This window comes from Suncus etruscus, chromosome X (genome assembly GCF_024139225.1).
Source record: "Suncus etruscus isolate mSunEtr1 chromosome X, mSunEtr1.pri.cur, whole genome shotgun sequence".
NCBI classification, from domain to species: Eukaryota; Metazoa; Chordata; class Mammalia; order Eulipotyphla; family Soricidae; genus Suncus; species Suncus etruscus.
Window position 1 is genome coordinate 102,950,722 of NC_064868.1, and position 19,916 is coordinate 102,970,637.

The 19,916-nt window shown below is 37.5% G+C and overlaps 1 non-coding gene across 1 annotated transcript; it reads left to right on the plus strand.

Annotated features, from left to right (window-relative positions):
* Positions 1 to 14,918: 14,918 nt before the first annotated feature.
* Positions 14,919 to 15,051, plus strand: LOC125999689 (small nucleolar RNA SNORA36 family). Its single transcript, XR_007492170.1, has one exon. It is a non-coding gene; the product is annotated as a small nucleolar RNA SNORA36 family (small nucleolar RNA).
* Positions 15,052 to 19,916: the final 4,865 nt, after the last annotated feature.

The window sequence follows — 19,916 nt, forward strand, 5'->3', positions numbered from 1 at the left end:
GATTTTTTGCTCCTTTGTCAAAAATTAGGTGATTGTATGACTGGGGAACATTATCTGAGAACTCAAGCCTATTTCACTGATCTGAGGGTCTGTCTTTATTCCAATACCATGCTGTTTTGATAACTATTGCTTTGTAATACAGTTTAAAGTTGGGGAAAGCAATGCCTTCCATTTTTCTTTTCCCTAAGAGTGCTATAGCTATTCGAGGGTGTTTATTGTTCCAGATAAATTTCATAATTGTTTGATCCACTTCTTTGAAGAATGTCATGGGTATTCTTAAGGGGATTTCATTAAATTTGCATAATGCTTTGGGGAATATTGCCATTTTAATTATGTTAATCCTGCCAATCCATGAGCAGGGTATGTGTTTCCATTTCCATGTGTCCTCTCTTATTTCTTGGAGCAGGGAATTACAGTTTTTTTTGTATAGGCTCTTCACGTATTTAGTCAAGTTGACTCCAAGGTATTTGAGTTTGTGTGCCTTCTTGAGGCCCATCTCTTTCCTATCATTATTGGTGTATAAAAAGGCCATTGATTTCTGTGTGTTAATTTTGTAGCCAGCCACCTTGCTATATGAGTCTATTGTTTCTAGAAGCTTTTTGGTAGAGTCTTTGGGGTTTTCTAAGAAGTGTATCATGTCATCTGCAAAGAATGAGAGCTTGACTTCTTCCTTTCCTATCTGGATTCCTTTGAAATCTTTTTCTTGCCTGATCGCTATGTTGAAGAGGAGTGGTGAGAGAGGACAGCCTTGTCTTGTAACAGAATTTAGAGAAAAGGCTTTCAGTTTTTCTCCATTGAGGATAATATTTGCCATTGACTTGTGTAGATGGCTTCAACTATATTAAGAAAGGTTCCTTTCATTCCCATCTTGCTGAGAGTTTTGATCAAGAATGGGTATTGGACCTTATCAAATGCTTTCTAACTGCATCTATTGATATGATCATGTGATTTTTATTTTTCTTGTTGTTGATGTTGTGTATGATGTTGATAGATTTATGGATGTTAAACCATCCTTCCATTCCTGGGATGAAACCTACTTGGTCGTAGTGTATGATTTAATTGATGATGCATTGGATCCTATTTGCCAGGATTTTGTTGAGGATCTTTGTGTCTGCATTCATCAGGGATATTGGTCTGTAATTTTTTTTTGGCAGCATCTCTGTCTGGTTTTGGTATCAAAGTGATATTGGCTTCACAAAAGCTGTTTGGGAGTGTTCCTGTTTTTTTCAATTTCATGGAAGAGCTTGGCTAGGATAGGTAGTAGCTCCTCTTGAAAGATTTGAAAGAATTCATTGTGAAATATATCTGGGCTTGGGCTTATCTTTTTGGGAAGATGTATGATTACAGTTTCAATTTCCTCAGCAGTGATGGGGATGTAGATATGCTACATCCTCCTTACTTAACTGTGGAAGATTAAAAGTGTCCAAGAATTTTTCCATTTCTTCTAGGATCTCCTGTTTAGTAGCATAAAGTTTCTCAAAGTAGTCTCTGATTACCCTTTGGATCTCTGCAATATCTGTCGTGATTTCCCCCTTTTCATTTCTAATACAGGTTATCAGATTTCTCTTTCTCACTTTCTTTGTGAGTTTTGCCAATGGTCTATCAATCTTGTTTATTCGTTCAAAGAACCAACTTCTGCTTTCTTTGATCTTTCGGATTGTTTTTTGGGTTTCCACTTCATTGAATTCTGCTTTCAGCTTTGTTATTTCTTTCTGTCTCCCTATTTTTGGTTCCTTTTCTTGGTCATTTTCTAATTTTATGAGCTGCTCATTAAGTTTTTCAGGTACGCCCCTTCTTCCTTCCTGATGTGTGCTTGTAGAGCTATAAATTTTCCTCTCAGGACCACTTTTGCTGTGTCCCATAGATTCTGGCAATTTGTTTCTTCATTGTCATTTGTTTCCAGAAAAGTTTTGATTTCCTCTTTGATTTCATCTGGGACCCACTGGTTGTTCAGTAGCAGGGTGTTTAATTTCCAATTGTTAAAGTTTTTCTTTTGTTTGCCTTTGTAGTTCACATCTAATTTCAGAGCCTTGTTGTCAGCAAAGGTAGCCTGCAAGATTTCTATCCTCTTAATTTTATGGAGGTATGTTTTATGTGTCAGCATGTAGTCTACCCTAGAGAATGACCCATGTACATTGGAGAAGAATGTGTATCCAGGTTTTATTGGGATGGAGTGTCCTATATATATCTACTAGTCCTCTTTATTCCATTACTCTTTTTAGGACTAATATGTTTTTGTTGGGATTCAGTCTGGTTGACCTATCAGGTGTTGATAGGGCCATGTTGAGGTCTCCCACAATTATTCTGTTGTTATTGATGTCTTCTTTCAGAGTTGTCAGTATTAGATAATTTGCTGGTCTCTCATTGGGTGCATATATGTTTAATAGTCTGATTTGTTCCTGTTGCACATATACCTTGATTAATACATAGTGTCCATCTTTGTCCCTTACCACTTTTCTGAGTATAAAGTTGTCGTCATCAGATATTAATATGGCCACCCCAGCTTTTTTAAGGGTGTTGTTTGCTTGGAAGATTTTTCTCCAGCCCTTGATTTTGAGTCTATGTTTGTTCTGACTATTCAGGTGTGTTTTTTGTAGGCAGCAGAAGGTTGGATTCATCTTTTTGACCCGTTTTGCCACTCTGTGTCTTTTAGTTGGTGAATTTAGTCCATTGACATTGAGGGAGATGATTGTCATAGGATTTAATGTCATCTTTGTAGATAAGTTTGCTGTGTTTGTTGGTCTCTCTTGTCTTAAAGTAGACCTGTCAGTTTTTCCTTTAAGGCTGGTTTTTCATCTGTGAAGTTTCTGAGCTGTTGTTTATCCATGAAGCTATGTATCCTTCCTTCAAACCTGAATGTGAGTCGGGCTGGGTGCAGTATTCTTTATGAGGTATTCATTTCATTCAGTCTTGTTACAATATCCCACCACTGTCTTCTGGCCTTGAGAGGTTTTTGTGACGTGTCTGCAGTAAGTCTTAGGGATGCTCCTTTGAATGTAATTTCCCTTTTTGATCTTGCTGCTTTCAGTATTCTATCTCTATCTGTGGGATTTGTCATTGTAACGAGAATGTGTCCTGGGATGTTTTTCTTTGGGTCTCTTTTAGCTGGTAATCTTTGGGCATGCAGGATTTGATTGCATGTAGTCTTTAACTCTGGGAGTATCTCTTTGATGATGTCTTTGACAGTTGATTCTTCCTGGAGATCTCTTACCTGGGCCTGATAGTTTATCCTAAGGTTCTTTTCCATTTTCTTCTGCTGTGTTGAGTTTTTCTGCATCTCATCTTCCAGTACTCTGATTCTCTCCTCAGCTGCTGTTACCCTGCTGTCAAGGCCATCCACTGAGGTTTTCATTTGAGTTACCGTGTTTTTCAGATCTGTTATTTCAGTTTGAAGTTTTCTGATTTCTGTCTTTGTGTTCTGTTCAGATAGATCTATGCTTTCTTTGAGTTCTACAAACATCTTCCATATTTCTATTTTAAGTTCCTTATCTGAGAGGTTAATCAGATAGTTGGAATTTTTTAGGTCATCCAAGCTATCATCTTCATTCTCTGTGCATGGTGTTTGCCTGTGCATTTTCCCCATTGTCACTCTAGTAGTGTGGTTTTTCCTGCGTGTTGTTGTGGGGTTTATTGGTTAGAAACAGTGTGCAGCTGCAAAGCAATACGGCGTGGCCATGCTCTTCTGGGGCCTCTAGGTGACAGTTTTTGGGGGTTCGCTTCCCAGGGCTTTGAGGAGAGCTTCAAGAATTCAGGAAATACAGAGAAGCACAGGACAAGGCTCCCTTCATTTCCTCAGTTTTCTCAGAAGAAGCACAGCAGGGCAGAGACTCCGCAGGTAGAGCAATCAGCACTCCACCTAGCAAGCCCCACAGCCAGCCATTTCTTACTTGTCGCTGGGCAGCTTCAGAATGCAGTTTTCGGGGGGTTCGCTTCCCAGGGCTCTGAGGAGAGCTTCAAGAATTCAGGAAAGACAGAGAAGCACAGGACAGGGCTCCTTTCAGTTCCTCTTCTAAGTGGTCTTGAGAAACTTACTCGACATATATTTCTTAGCTTTTTTAAAAAAAATATTTGAAGGGCCATGATTTAAAATACAGTTCATAATAGGGTTTCATGAATACAATATACAAATACCACACTCTTCATTAGATTATTTACTTTCCTTTACCATTTTCTCAGCTCCCTTTCTAATCAGCATTCCCTCTTGGTAAGCTCAGTTTTGTAAACCAGCTCTCAAGTTCTATTACCTTTGACTATTTGTTCCTCCTACACTATGTTTCATTACATTACACATATGAGAAAGTACATTCTGTAATTGTCCCTATTTTTCTGGCTGACTTCACTCACCCTGCCATTCTACAGTTCCATCCATACAGAGGCAAATTGTATGATATTTTTCTTCTTATATTTACTTAGCTTTTTAATATCTCAAATGAGAGTAATCATACCTACCTTAATGACTGTAGTTATATTCAAAACAGATAAATTAGGTAACAGTACTTCGCAATCCAACTGAGTTATCTTTCAAGTTCTACATGGTAATGACCGATATTAAACCATATTTATTAGCTTTTGTGAAGTCTGACCTGTAATGGGAACAAGGATAATAACCCCATGAGTAGAACATAGAATAATCATGTAATGGGTGATATACACCCACCACAAGAATTTATAACAATATCCACAGTCCAATAATAGTCTTTTACACAGTTGCCTGTAAGCAGAGCTTAGAGCTTCTAGTATCACAGCACTATGCCTTCAGTTTCTACTTTGTTCAATACTTAGCAGCTAATTGAAGATCAATTCATGTTCCTTTAACTGATTTTGTTTTTAACTCTACTCTTTTATCACTCATACAATTTTCTGTCTTTGCCTTTCTATCCTCTCAGTATTTTCCTCCCCTTTAAATCAACAAATATTTCTTTTCTACTAAGGCTCTCAGCAGTTTGGATAGACACCCATAACTAAGACAATAATTACATCTCCTCCTCTTCCAGTCTCCATGACCAATGTGTATGAGAGAGACAAAGACAGAGAGAAAGATATGTATCTCTGTTTCTCCTTCTCTATCTTCATCCCCTTCTTGCTTTACATTTCCTCATTTCTCTGTCTTTAATTTCTAATGTTATTCTCATGATTTTATTTTCTCTTTTTTCTCTCCCTACTTTTCTACCAATATGAATTTTCCCAGTCACTGCCTCCACTATTTATTTTGAAGCCTGAGTTGCTGGTCTCTTGTTTGCCATCTAACTCCCACCTAACCACCAAAGACAACTCTATTCCTTAAATAGGGACAGGAAACTCAACAGAAAGGTTTCCAGATCAAATTCATTCCCTGTGTCACCAGAGAGGTGACCCAGTTGTTCGTATCCTTTATGTGTGCAAGCCAGATTTTTCATGGAGCTAAGATTAAACCTCCCTGCAGCTTTTCATGAAAATTTGTTCCTAAATTTCTAGGCACTCTAGATAACTGTCAGGAATTTCTGGGAATATACTTGCTACTCCCACTCTTCTTGTTTCAAGTATACCTTGTTCAAGTTTCAGATACCCATTTGGAGTTTCCTGTGATGATATGCCTGCAATGTTCTTAAATTAATAAATTCTTATATTCAGTCAACGTTTTAAGGCCTACTTATCACTAGAATTTTTCCTATTAAAACTTGTTTAATGCTCAAAATAACAACATGATGCACAAATACTATCTTAATTTTACCAAAGAGGCACAAAAAGATAACATAACTACTCATAGTCCATAGTTAATAAGTGGTAAAAAAAAATCAGAAACTTTAAATCTCTTCCTTGCAGAGAATCTCCACTAATCCATTTCTATTTCATGGATACTTAAATTGAGCAAAAAACACATAGTTATTCTCTGTTATTGTTTTGTTGTTATTGTTATTTTTTGAAGGGGATTACAATATAAGATGCTTGCTCATTGTAGTTTTGATTAACATCTCTCTGATAATAAATACTGAACAGTTTTGCCTCTTTATAAAACTGTTTTTTCATATATTTTCCCATTTTAATGGTATTATTGTTTTTGTTGTTGAGATATTTATTACTTTATATATCTTGTATCTTAGTTATTTTTTTGATGCCTAGCATGCGAGCATTTATTTTTTTTTTTGTTTTCGGGACACACCCATTTGATGCTCAGGGGTTACTCCTTGATAAGCACTCAGAAATTGCCCCTGGCTTTGGGGAACCATATGGGACGCCGGGGATCGAACTGCAGTCCTTCCTTGGCTAGCACTTGCAAGGCAGACACCTTACCTCTAGCACCACCTCGCTGGCCCCAGCAAGCATTTTCTTCCACTCAGTAGATAACCTACAAATTTTAATCCATGTTTATTTTGCAATTAAAGACATTTTTAATTTGAGATTGTACCACTAATTTTTTTTCTTGCTATCTTTGCCAATATACTTAAAATATTAAATACACCTCTGAGGTACATATCCTGCAGAAATCTACCTATGTATTTCCTCAATGTATTATTATGAATTCTGGTCAAACAGAAGTAAGAATCTTTACTTCCTGCCTTTACTTTTGAAAAATTTCATATCACTGGTTCTTTCAAGTCTCTGTTTAGTTCTTTCTCATCAATCCAAATGGCTCTCACACAGAGCTCATCCAAAGCACTTACTGCTCTATAGGTGCTTCTTTATGCTAGTCTGATCATGATAAATAGCATCTATGTGCCATAACTCCCCAATGTTTAACTCCAGAGAGTATATCTCCCCTACATTATAGACTCTTCACTTCAACTACATATTGGTAACCTACACTATAAATATCTTAAAATGAACATGTCTTAAAGAGATTGAATATTTTCCATACATTCCAAGACCACTGTTAACTAATTTCACCTAGATAAAAGGAAATTATATTCTTCCCTTTTCTCAGGCTTTAGTGATCCTAAAACATAGTAATCGTAGTCCTGCCATATTTTTCTTCATATGAAGTAGACATATATTTTACTAACTTTCTTACTTTATCTCTGCCTCTATTCAATTAAATTTTAGCATAGATTATCTCTCTTAAACCCCTGTATAAAGTAGCAGAATCTCTCCCCAATACTCCAAGTGCATGTTATCCACTTAATATTATATATTAAGTTTCAAGTTAATTTATTTTGCTCATTTGTTCATGACCATCTCAGTTCTTTTTCATTTGTTTTTGTTTTGGGAGCACATCTGACTTGCTTAAAGGTTTCCCCTGGCTTTATGAGAGGAATTACTTCTAGCAGTGTTGGGATACTGGGGATTGAACCTGGGTAGGCCACATGCAAGGCAAAATCCCTACCTGCTGTACTATTGTTCAGGCCCTTATCTCAGATCTTACAATGTAAGCTCCATAAAAACAGGGACATTTTTAAAATATTTTTATTTAACCAACTTTATTATATACATGATTGTGTTTGGGTTTCAGTCATGTAAAGAACACCAACCATCACCAGTGCAACATTCCCATCACCAATGTCCCAAATCTCCTTCCTCCCCCACCCAACCCACACTTATACTCTAGACAGGCTTTCTATTTCCCTCATACATTCTCATTATTAGGATAGTTCAAAACGCAATTATTTCCCTAACTAAACTCATCCCTGTTTGTGGTGAGGTTCATGAGGTGAGCTCTACCTTCCAGCTCTTTTCTCTTTTTTGTCTGAAAGTTATTATTGCAAGAATGTCTTTCACTTTTCTTAAAACCCATAGATGAGTGAGACCATTCTGCGTCTTTCTCTCTCTTTCTCTGACTTATTTCACTCAGCATAATAGATTCCATGTACATCCATGTATAGGAAAATTTCATGACTTCATCTCTCCTGACAGCTGCATAATATTCCATTATGTATATGTACCACAGTTTCTTTAGCCATTCGTCTATTGAAGGGCATCTTGGTTGTTTCCAGAGTCTTGCTATGGTAAATAGTGCTGCAATGAATATAGGTGTAAGGAAGGGATTTTTGTATTGTATTTTTGTGTTCCTAGGGTATATTCCTAGGAGTGGTATAGGTGGGTCTTATGAGCTCGATTTCCAGTTTTTGGAGGAATCTCCATATTGCTTTCCATAAAAGCTGAACTAGATGGCATTCCCACCAGCAGTGGCCAAGAGTTCCTTTCTCTCCACATCCCCACCAAGACTGCTTTTTCTCATTCTTTGTGATATGTGCCAATCTCTGGGGTGTGAGGTGGTATCTCATAGTTGTTTTGATTTGCATCACCCTGATGATTAGTGATGTGGAGCATTTTTTCATGTGTCTTTTGGCCATTTGTATTTCTTCTTTGTCAAAGTGTCTGTCCATTTCTTCTCCCCAATTTTTGATGAGATTAGATGTAAAAACAGGGAAATTTTTATTTACTATTAGATCTAAGGAAACTATGAATGAATGTATAATGGTCATAATAGGTACTCAATGATTAATAATAAACTAAAAATATTAATGAAGCATACATAACATAAATTTTCTGCCTCTAATTGCTTATTCATGACTATTTCAGCAGCCTGATTGCACATAGAAATTTTACTCTAAAATTTTGTCGTAAATTTCATCTCAAAGGTTACTTTTCTATAAAGTTCTGTCAAACTACTCTCCTATGCAGGCATAATTAATTTTTCTTGCGTACCTCCTGTACTACCATAACCTTTACATTGAACTCTTTAAAATACTTGTTATTTGGGCCAGGAGAGATAGCACAGCGGCGTTTTCCTTGCAAGCAGCTGATCCAGGACCAAAGGTAGTTGGTTAGAATCCCAGTGTCCCATATGGTCCCCCGTGCCTGCCAGGAGCTATTTCTGAGCAGACAGCCAGGAGAAACCCCTGAGCACCACCGGGTGTGGCCCAAAAACAAAAACAAAAAAACAAAAACAAAAAAAACTTGTTATTTTTGCCTTAGGTTGAAGTTTTCTACACAATAGTCTCATTTTATGATGAACATTGAGATACTAAAATATCTAGTATTGTGCTGGGAACATTGTTAAATAGAATGGAAGGTTAAATGAATACTTATTATAAAGTAGAAAAATCTAAGGATAATTAGACTTGAAAATAGTAATGTTACCATAACTCAACAAATAGCCTCTAATTCTTCCCAGACATGGACATTGGCTGGTATACAGCTTTTGCCTGTAACATGTTTAGATATCTTTAGTGTTAACCTTCAGGTGGGTGAGTGGATGTTGATGCTAGGACAACAGAAATACTTTCTGTAATTTTGTCAAGGTGGTACACATAATACTGGGGGCCTCAGAGTTTTGAAGTTTACCTTTTTTACTAGACTGGAGGTTACTTCCTAATATAGAAAAATGCTAGTCTCTTCTGGCCTTAGGCTACATAGAAAATGTGGATAATGTCTCCTTAGTCACAATTGTAGCTATTCAGAGTCAGGAGACAATTACTTCTCACACTACATATATATGCAGTTTAGGAGATTTTGGGCATTGGTGATGGGAATGTTTTATTGGTGAAGAGGGGTGTTTTTTATGACTGAAACTCAACTACAATCATGTTTGTAATCAAAGTATTTAAAAAAAGATATTTAAAAAAAAGAAATGTAATGGCCTAAATGGGAGTTGGCTCAAACATCCTAAGTTGATTCCTTGGTATATGATATTTGGGGGCCTTAGTTTAAGAGAATAATATTTTAGATTTTTCTTTTTCTTCTAGTTCATTATTTATAAAAAAGGAATTCCACTAATTTTTGTACGTTATTGAATTATTTCTAGATCTTTGGTGAAGTCTTTAGCAATTTTGAAGTATAGTATCATGTCATATGTAAAGAGTGATAATTTAGCTTCTTTGTCTCTAATTTGATTCCCAATTGCTATGGTGAGTACTTTGAAAGGATGTTGAATTCGAGTGTTGAAAGGAGACTTGAGCATGATCACAGGAAAAAGGATTTTCAATTTTCACAATTGATATTGGCTGTGGGGATTTTGTAGATGGCTATTACTATCTTGAGGTATATTCCTTCTATTTCTATTTTTGCCTGATTGATCTGTCCAATGGTGAGAATGGAGTTTTGATCTCCAACAATCATAGTGATGTCAAAATTGTATTTTGTTATGTTTCTTTTTTTAAATATATTTTATTTTATTTAAACACCTTGATTACATACATGATTGTGTTTGGGTTTCATTTATGTAAAGAACACCAACCATCACCAGTGCAACATTCCTGTCACCAATGTCCCAAATCTCCCTCCTCCCCACCCAACCCCCGCCTGTACTCTAGACAGACTTTCTAATTCCTTCGTACATTCTCATTATTAGGATAGTACAATACATAGTTATTTCTCTAACTAAACTCATCCCTGTTTGTGGTGAGCTTCATGAGGTGAGCTGTAACTTCCAGCTCTTTTCTCTTTTGTGTCTAAAAGTTATTATTGCAAGAATGTCTTTCATTTTTTTTAAAACAAATAGATGAGTGAGACCATTCTGCATCTTTCTCTCTCTCTGACTTATTTCACTCAGCATAATAGATTCCATGTACACCCATGTATAGGAAAATTTCATGACTTCATCTCTCCTGACAGCTGCATAATATTCCATTGTGTATATATACCACAGTTTCTTCAGCCATACATCTCTTGAAGGGTATCTTGGCTGTTTCCAAAGTCTTGCTATGGAAAATAGTGCTGCAATAAATACAGGTGTAAGAAAGGGATTTTTGTATTGGATTTTTATGTTTTACGGTATATTCCTATGAGTGGTATAGCTGGGTTGTATGAGAGCTCGATTTCCAGTTTTTGGAGGAATCACCATATCGCTTTCCATAAAGGTTGAACTTGACGGCATTCCCACCAGCAGTGGATAAGAGTTCCTTTCTCTTCAGAATACCACCAACACTGCTTGTTCTCATTCTTTGTGATGTGCGCCAATCTCTGGGGTGTGAGGTGGTACCTCATAGTTGTTTTGATTTGCATCTCCCTGATGATTAGTGATGTGGAACAAATTTTCATGTGTCTTTTGGCCATTTGTATTTCTTCTTTGTCAAAGTATCTGTCCATTTCTTTTCCCCATTTTTTGATGGGATTAGATTTTTTTTCCTTGTAAATTTCTGTCAGTGCCTTTTATATTTTGGAGATTAGCCCCTTATCTGATGGGTATTGGGTGAATAGTTTCTCCCACTCAGTGGGTGGCTCTTGTATCCTGGGCGCTATTTCTTTTGAGGTGCAGGAGCTTCTCAGTTTAATATATTCCCATCTGTTAACCTCTGCTTTCACTTGCTTGGAGAGTGCAGTTTCCTCCTTGAAGATGCCTTTAGTATCAATGTTCTGGAGTGTTTTACCTACATGTTGTTCTATATATCTTACAGTTTGGGGTCTGATATCGAAGTCTTTCATCCACTTGGATTTAACCTTTGTACATGATGTTAGCTGGGGTCTAAAGTTCAATTTTTGCAAATGGCTAGCCAGTTGTGCCAACACCACATGTTGAAGAGGCTTTCTTTGCTCCATTTAGGATTTCTTGCTCCTTTATCAAAAATTAGGTGATTGTATGTCTGGGGAAACTTCTCTGAGTATTCAAGCTTATTCCACTGATCTGAGGGCCTGTCTTTATACTACTACCATGTTTTTTTGATAACTATTGCTTTGTAGTAAAGTTTAAAGTTGGGGAAAGTAATTCCTCCCATATTCTTTTCCCAATGATTGCTTTATTTATTCTAGGGTGTTATTTGTTCCAAATGAATTTCAAAAGTGTCTGATCCACTTCTTTGAAGAATGTCATGGGTATCTTTAGAGAGAACACATTAAAGTTGTACAATGTTTTGGGGAGTATTGCCATTTTAATTATGTTAATCCTGCCAATCCATGAGCAGGGTATGTGTTTCCATTTCCGCGTGTCCTCTCTTATTTCTTGGAGCAGAGTTTTATAGTTTTCTTTGTATAGGACCTTCACATTTTAGTCAAGTTGATTCCAAGATATTTGAGTTTGTGTGGCACTATTGTGAATGGGGTTATTTTCTTAATGTCTACTGCTTCCTTATTACTATTGGTGTATAGAAAGTCCATTGATTTTTGATTGTTAATTTTATAGCCTGCCACCTTGCTATATGAATCTGTTGTTTCTAGAAGCTTTTTCATAGACACTTTAGGGTTTTACAGGTAGAGTATCATGTCATCTGCAAACTGCGAGAGCTTGACTTCTTCCTTTCCTATCTGGATTCCCTTGATATCTTTTTCTTGCCTAATTGCTATAGCAAGTACTTCCAGTGCTTTGTTGAATAGGGGTGGTGAGAGAGGACAGCCTTGTCTTGTGCCAGAATTTATAGGAAAGGTTTTCAGTTTTTCTCCATTGATGACAATATTTGCCTCTGGCTTGTGGTAGATGGCCTTAACTATATTGAGAAAGGTTCCTTCCATTCCCATCTTGCTGAGTTTTTATCAAGAATGGGTGTTGGACCTTATCAAATGCTTTCTCTGCATCTATTGATATGATCATGTGACTTTTATTTTTCTTGTTGTTGATGTTGTGTATTATATTGATAGATTTATGAATGTTAAACCAGCCTTGTATTCCTGGGATGAAACCTACTTGATCGTAGTGGATGATCTTCTTAATGAGGCATTGAATTCTATATGCCAGGATTTTTTTGAGGATCTGTGCGTCTGTATTCATCAGCAATATTGGTCTGTAATTATTTTTTTGGTAGCATCTCTTTCTGGTTTAGGTATCAAGGTGATGTTGGCTTCATAAAAGCTATTTGGATGTGTTCCTATTTTTTCGATTTCATGAAAGAGTCTTGCCAGGATTGGTAGAAGTTCTTGAAAGGTTTGAAAGAATTCATTAGTAAATCCATCTGGGCCTGGACTTTGGTTTTTGGGCAGACATTTGATTACTGTCTTAATTTCCTCAATAGTGATGGGTGTGTTTAGATATGCTTCATCCTCTTCATTCAACGATGGAAGATTATAAGAGTCCAAAAATTTATCCATTTCTTCCAGGTTTTCATTTTTAGTGGCATAGAGTTTCTCAAAGTAGTTTCTGATTATCATTCAGATCTCTCCTGTATATGTAGTGATCTCTCCTTTTTAATTCCTTATACGTGTTATCAAGTTTCTCTCTCTTTCTTTGTTAGTTTTGCCAGTGGAATGGCCGTGTTCTGCTGGAGCCTCTTTTCAGCCCACTCCCAAGCGGTTCAGGTGACAGGCCAGGAGACAGACACACAGGCAGCACTCACAATATTTTCCCAGCCTGATGTCACAAACAGGGGACCTGACTTCTGCAAAGTACTGCTTATGGTCTGTTTTCACGTTATGAAGCAGTTTCTTGGTGTTCCTGCCCTTGAATGAGCCTCTAGAAGAGCAAGTTTTCTGGAGCCTCTTTTCGACCCACTCCCAAGGGGTTCAGGCGACAGGACAGCTTGTTATGTTTCTTAAAAGGTGCTTTATTTACCTGGCTATCCCTTCATTTGGTGCATATATTTTGACAAGAGTTAAGTCCTCATGACCAGTTAATCTATTAACCAGTATTTTATGTTCTTCTCTATCCTTTGAATATCCCCTTTAGTTTGAATGGTATTATGTTTAAATTCAGTATGGTTGTACCTGATTTTTTCTGTTAACCTTTATCCTATATAATTGTGTTCTAGCCATTGACTCTGGGCCTATATTTAGCATGGGATTTTAAGTGTGTATCCTGTAAGTTAGCAACAAAAATCTGGGTTTCATTTAATGAGCCATCCTGCTACTTTAATCATTTATGGGAAATTTCAGTCTATTAACATTTAGGGAAATTATAGACATGAAGTTATTTGTTGACATGTGTATATGTCATATTTGGTTGCTCGCACTATGCAGTATTGCCATTTTATATGTGACATTTCAGTCCCCTTACCAGATCTGGGTTAAATTCCAAATATGTCCTCAACTGCTATTTAAGAATATTTTTATCTGGAGATCAGTTTACAGGGACCACTCTTGGCAGAATCAGGGAACCATATGTGTTTCCAGCACCCAGTTTGTGCTGCTTGGTTTAAAGCTGTGAGTATATAGATTTGAAAAGAAAATGAAAATTTAATCAATTTAAATGACTGTTCTTTTATTATCTAAAATTCAACTACAAGCATTTTTGTAATCATGGTGCTTAAATAAATATAATAAAAATAAATACATGTGCAGTATGTGAATTTTCATGTTAGCAGCCCACTCAACATAAATCTTCTTTCTCTTTTTTTTTTTTTTTTTTTTTTTTTGGTTTTTGGGCCACACCCGGTGACGCTCAGGGGTTACTCCTAGCTATGCGCTCAGAAGTCGCTCCTGGCTTGGGGGACCATATGGGACACCGGGGGATTGAACCGCGGTCCGTCTCCTAGGCTAGCGCAGGTAAGGCAGGCACCTTACCTCCAGCGCCACCGCCCGGCCCCCTTCTTTCTCTTTTTATTAATAAATTTTAATTGCATCACTGTGAGTTAAGTTATGTAGTTGTTCATAACTTAATTTCAGTCATACAATGTCTCAACATGTATCCCTTTGTTAGTGCACATATTCCACCAACAATTTCCCCAGTTCCACTCCTGCCATGCACCAGCCTTGCCTCTATGGCAGACAATTTTCTTCTCTCTCTTCCTGAGTCACATAGGGGAGAACTGTGGTTAGTTGGGTCAGATGGATGGTGTGTGGAATAACTTTCCCACCTGGGAAATTAGGTTTAAGAGTTTTTCACTCCAGTAGTCCACCACAACTTAAAAGCCTCTGTCTGAACCTAGCTGTGCAGAATGGAGAGGGTAGAGTTCTGTGAATAGAATTTATACAAAGAAAGAATATCACTATCGCTTTCTAATGTCAACAAGTTCATTATTTTAAATAACATGTATATACTAGAGATGATCAAGTTATTATCCCCTACCCAAAACCTGTCTCTCATATCCAAACTAATATATATCCACCTCTATTCATATATACAAGAAATGTCAAATATAAACCCAAGTGTTAAGCTTAGTTCAAGGATGCTTCCCTGTTCTGGTAATTAAAATGTGTTACTGTAAAACATGGACTGAGCAAGAAAATTGAGTAGAAAGTAGTACTCTATTCATTTCCTTTCCAGCTACAAATTCTTTTAAATGTCAAGTATAAATTTCAAGTTTAAGATGTCCCACTTATAAGCTTCTCTAGCAATTTTTCTTCAAGCGTAAACTTTCTCCAGATAATTAATTTTGGTCTATTTTATTAAAATAAATAATAATTTGGGGCCGAGAAAGGTGGCACTAGAGGTAAGGTCTGCCTTGCAAGTGCTAGCATAGGATGGACCGCAGTTTGATCCCCCGGCGTCCCATATGGTCCCCCCAAGCCAGGAGTGATTTCTGAGCGCATAGCCAGGAGTAACCCCTGAGCGTCAAAAGGGTGTGACGCAAAAACAAAATAAATAAATAAATAAATAAATAATAATTTGAAGTCATCAATGAGTCTTGTTTTTTCCTAATATGTACATCTAATAAATAGGCAACATTTCTAGTCATTAGAAAAACCTATTGCCTCTACTTTCTTTTTTATCATGATGTTTTAATTATATTTTTTCTTTATTTAAGCACATGATTGCATACAAGATTATGGTTGGGATTTAGTCATAAAAAGAACACCCCTATTCACCAGTCCAACATTCCCACCACAAATGCCCCCTATATTCCTCATTGCCCATACACTGCCTGCATTCAAGACAGGCATTCTACTTCTCTCAATCACTAACATTGTCATGATAGTTAGTGTAGTCATCTCTCTAACTAAACTAACCACTCTATGTGGTGAGTTTCACATCTAGAGCCAGTCCGTCTAGCCCTCATCTCTGTTGTCTTTGAGCATTATTACCATAATGTCTTTTGTTTTTCTTGAAACTCATAAATGAGTGAAACTATTCTATGTCTATCTCGCTCCCTCTGATTTATTTCACTTACTATAACAGATTCCATGTACATGTATGTATAGGAAAATTTTATGACTTCAATTCTCCTGATGGCTGCATAATATTCCATTGTGTGTATGTACCACAGTTTCTTTAGCCATTCATCTGTTGAAGGGTATCTTGATTGGCTATTGTAAATAGCGCTTCAATGAATATAGGTGTGAGGAATGCATTTTTGTATTGTGTTCATGTTTTCCTAGGCTATATTTCTAGGAATAGTATAACTGGATCATATGGAAGCTCAATTTCCAGTTTTTTGAGGAATTTCCATATTGTTTTCCATAAAGGCTGGATGAGATGGCATTTCCACCAGCAGTAAATGAGAGCTTTTTTTCTATCCACATTCCTACCAGTACTTATTGTTCTTGTTCTTTGTTATGTGTTCCAATCTCTGTGATCTGAAATAGTATTTCACTGTTGTTTTGCCTTCCATCTCCCTGATGAATAGTGATGTGGAACATTTTTCATGTGCCTTTGGCCATTTGTATTTCTTCTTTAAGGAATTGTCTGTTTATTTCTTTTCCCCATTTTTTATGGGGTTAGATGTTTTTTTCTTGTTAAGTTCTGTCAATACCTTGTGTATTTTTGATATTAGCCCCTTATCTGAAGAGTATTTGATGAATAGTTTCTCCCATACTGTGGGTGGCTTTCATATCCTATACACTATTTCCTTTGAGCTGCAGAAACTTCTAAGCTTAATATATTCACTTCTGTTTATCTTTACTTCCACTTGTTTGGAGAGTGCTGTTTCCTCCTTGAAGATGCCTTTAGTTTCAATGTCATTGAGTGTTTTACCTATGTGTTGTTCTATTTACCTTATGGTTTCAGGCCTAATATCAATGTATTTAATCCATTTGTATTTGACCTTTGTGCATGGTGTTAGATGAAGGTCTGAGTTCGCTTTTTTTTTGCAAGTGGCTGACCAGTTGTGCCAACACCATTTGGCACATGATGGCTTTCCTTGCTCCATTTTTCATTTCTTGCCCCTTTATCAAAAATTGATTGTATATCTAGGGCACATTCTCTAAATATTCACTTCTGTTCCACTGATCTTAGGGACTGTCTTTATTCCAGTATTATGCTGTTTTAATGACTATAGCTTTGTAATACAATTTAAAGTTGGGGAAAGTGATGTTTTCCATATTCCTTTTCCCAAGAGTTGCTCTAGCTATTCGTGGGTGTTTCTTGTTTCAAAATAATTTCAGGAGTGTTTGATCCACTTCTTTGAAGAATGTCATGGGTATCTTTAGATAGATTGAATTAAATATATACAATGCATTGGGGAGTATTGAAATTTTAATGATGTTAATCCTAGTAATTCATGAACAGGGTATGTATCTACATTTTTGTGTGACTCTTTTATTTCTTTCTTTTTTGGTCACACTTCCTGATGCTGAGGTTTACTAATTGCTATGTGCACAGATATTGTTCCTGGATTAGGGGACTGTATGGGACACTGGGGGAATGGACCAAGGTCAGTCCAAGGTTAGTGTGTGCAAAGCAATAGCCCTACTGCTTGCACCACCTCTCTGGCCCCCTCATTTATTTCTTGAAGCAGGGTTTAGTAGTTTTCTTTACATAGGTTCTTCACCTCTTTAGTCAAGTTCATTCTAAGATATTTAAGTTTGTGTGACACTAATGTGAATGGGATTTTTTAGTCTTTTTTTGGGGGGGGGGCCATACCCGTTTGACGCTCAGGGGTTACTCCTGGCTATGAGCTCAGAAATTGCTCCTGGCTTGGAGGGGAACATATGAGATGCCGGGGTATTGAACCATGGTCCGTCCTATGCTAGTGCTTGCAAGGCAGACATCTTACCTCTAGCTCCACCTTCCTAGCCCCTGTGAATGGGATTTTTTAAATGTCTATTTCTTCTTTATCATTACTGGCCTATAAGAATGCCATTGATTTTTGCGTGTTAATTTTGTAACCTGACAATTTGCTATCTAAATCTATTGTTTCTAGAACCTTTTGGCAGAGTCCTTAGGGTTTTCTAAATATAGTATTATGTCATCTGCAAACAATGAGAGCTGACTTCTTCCTGTCCTATCTGGATGTGCTTGATAACTGTTTCTTGGCTAATCCCTAGGGCAAGATCTTCCAGCATTATGTTGAATAGGAGTGGAGAGAGAGCAGTCTTGTCTTGTACCAGATTTTAGAGTAAAAGCTTTTAGTTTATCTCCATTGAGAATATTAGTCATTGGCTTGCAATAGAGGGCCTTGACTATATTAAGAAAAGGTTATTCCCATCTTGATGAGAGGTGTTTTTATCAAGAATGTGTGTTGGAACTTATCAAATACTTTCTCTACATTGCTTGATATGATCATATGGTTTTTATTTTTATTTTTGTTGATATGGTGCATTATGCTGATTTATTTACATATGTTAAACTATCTTTGTATTCTCGCAATGAAACCGACCTTGTAATGGTGTATGACTTCTTGATGAGGCATTGGATCCTATTTGATAGAATTTTGTTGAGGATATTTGCATCTGTGTTCATCAAGGATATTGGTCTGTAATTTTCTTTTTTGCAGCATCTCTGGTTTTGATACTGACATGATGTTAGCTTCATAAAAACTATTTGGGAGTGTTCCTGATTTTTCAATTTCACAAAAGAGCCTGTAAAGAAAATGTTGAAAATCTTGAAATGGAGGGAGGGACTACAGAGCATGAAAACTAGCAAGACTTTGAAAAATCTGGCTCCCAGTGTGTGACACCAGGCGGGGAAAATCCACGAAAGTACACCGGCTCAGTGGGGCCCAACTGTGAAAAACTGTGAGTGTGACTTGTATATGTCTGTCTACAGTCCTCTTGCGTGAAACTCTTGCGAATGGGGCAAAAAGAGGCTCCAGAAAACTCACTCGCCCAGAGGCCATTTTCAGGGAGGGACTACAGAGCATGAAAACCGGCAAGACTTTGCAAAATCCGGCTCCCAGTGTGTGACACCAGGCGGGGAAAATCCACGAAAGTACACCGGCCCAGTGGGGCCCAACTGTGAAAAACTGTGAGTGTGACCTGTATATGTCTGTCTACTGTCGTCTTGCGTGAAACTCTTGCGAGTGGGGCAAAAAGAGGCTCCAGAAAACTCGCTCGCCCAGAGGCCATTTTCAGGGAGGGACTACAGAGCATGAAAACCGGCAAGACTTTGCAAAATCCGGCTCCCAGTGTGTGACACCAGGCGGGGAAAATCCACGAAAGTACACCGACCCAGTGGGGCCCGACTGTGAAAAACTGTGAGTGTGACCTGTATATGTCTGTCTACTGTCGTCTTGCGTGAAACTCTTGCGAGTGGGGCAAAAAGAGACTCCAGCAGAGCATGGCTGCTCCGCTTCGCTACGCGGCCGTGCACTCTTTCTAAGAAAAAAACACCATTGCAACAAGAAGGAAAAATTACACTAAGAATGGTGCTATATCACAGAAGCAAACATTTCTCTCCGGACTGTCTTCTCTGTTGCATGCTCGGGCCTAAGATTTGACCCAGTGTGAGGCTTCATCCACGGAGGACTCCCCTCCCTTAGAGGCAAGTCAGCCCATCCAGAAAGGGCGGAGCCAGAGAAGTGTGCTGCCTGCATCATATAGCCAATGAATACCACCACAACACGTTGAAAAACCCACAATACAAGTGTGACAATAGGGAAACAACGCAGGCCAGAATCAGACATAGAGAATGAAGATGACAATTCTGAGGACCAGATAATGACCAACCAACTAATCAACCTCTCAGATAAGGACTTCAGACTAGCAATATGGAAGATGCTCAAAGACCTCCAAGAAACCATGGATCGAGTTGAACAGAACACTAATAAGAACCAAGAAAATATGAAGACAGAAATCACAAAACTCCAAACTGAAATAACATGTCAACTAACAGGACTGAAAAAGTCAGTAAACGAAGTGAATGACAAAATGGATAAGCTCTGGGACAGGGTATCAGAAGCTGAGAATAGACTTGGTGCTGTGGAAGATGAGATACATAACAATTCCATACAGCAGGAGAGATTGGACAAAAAACTTAAAGC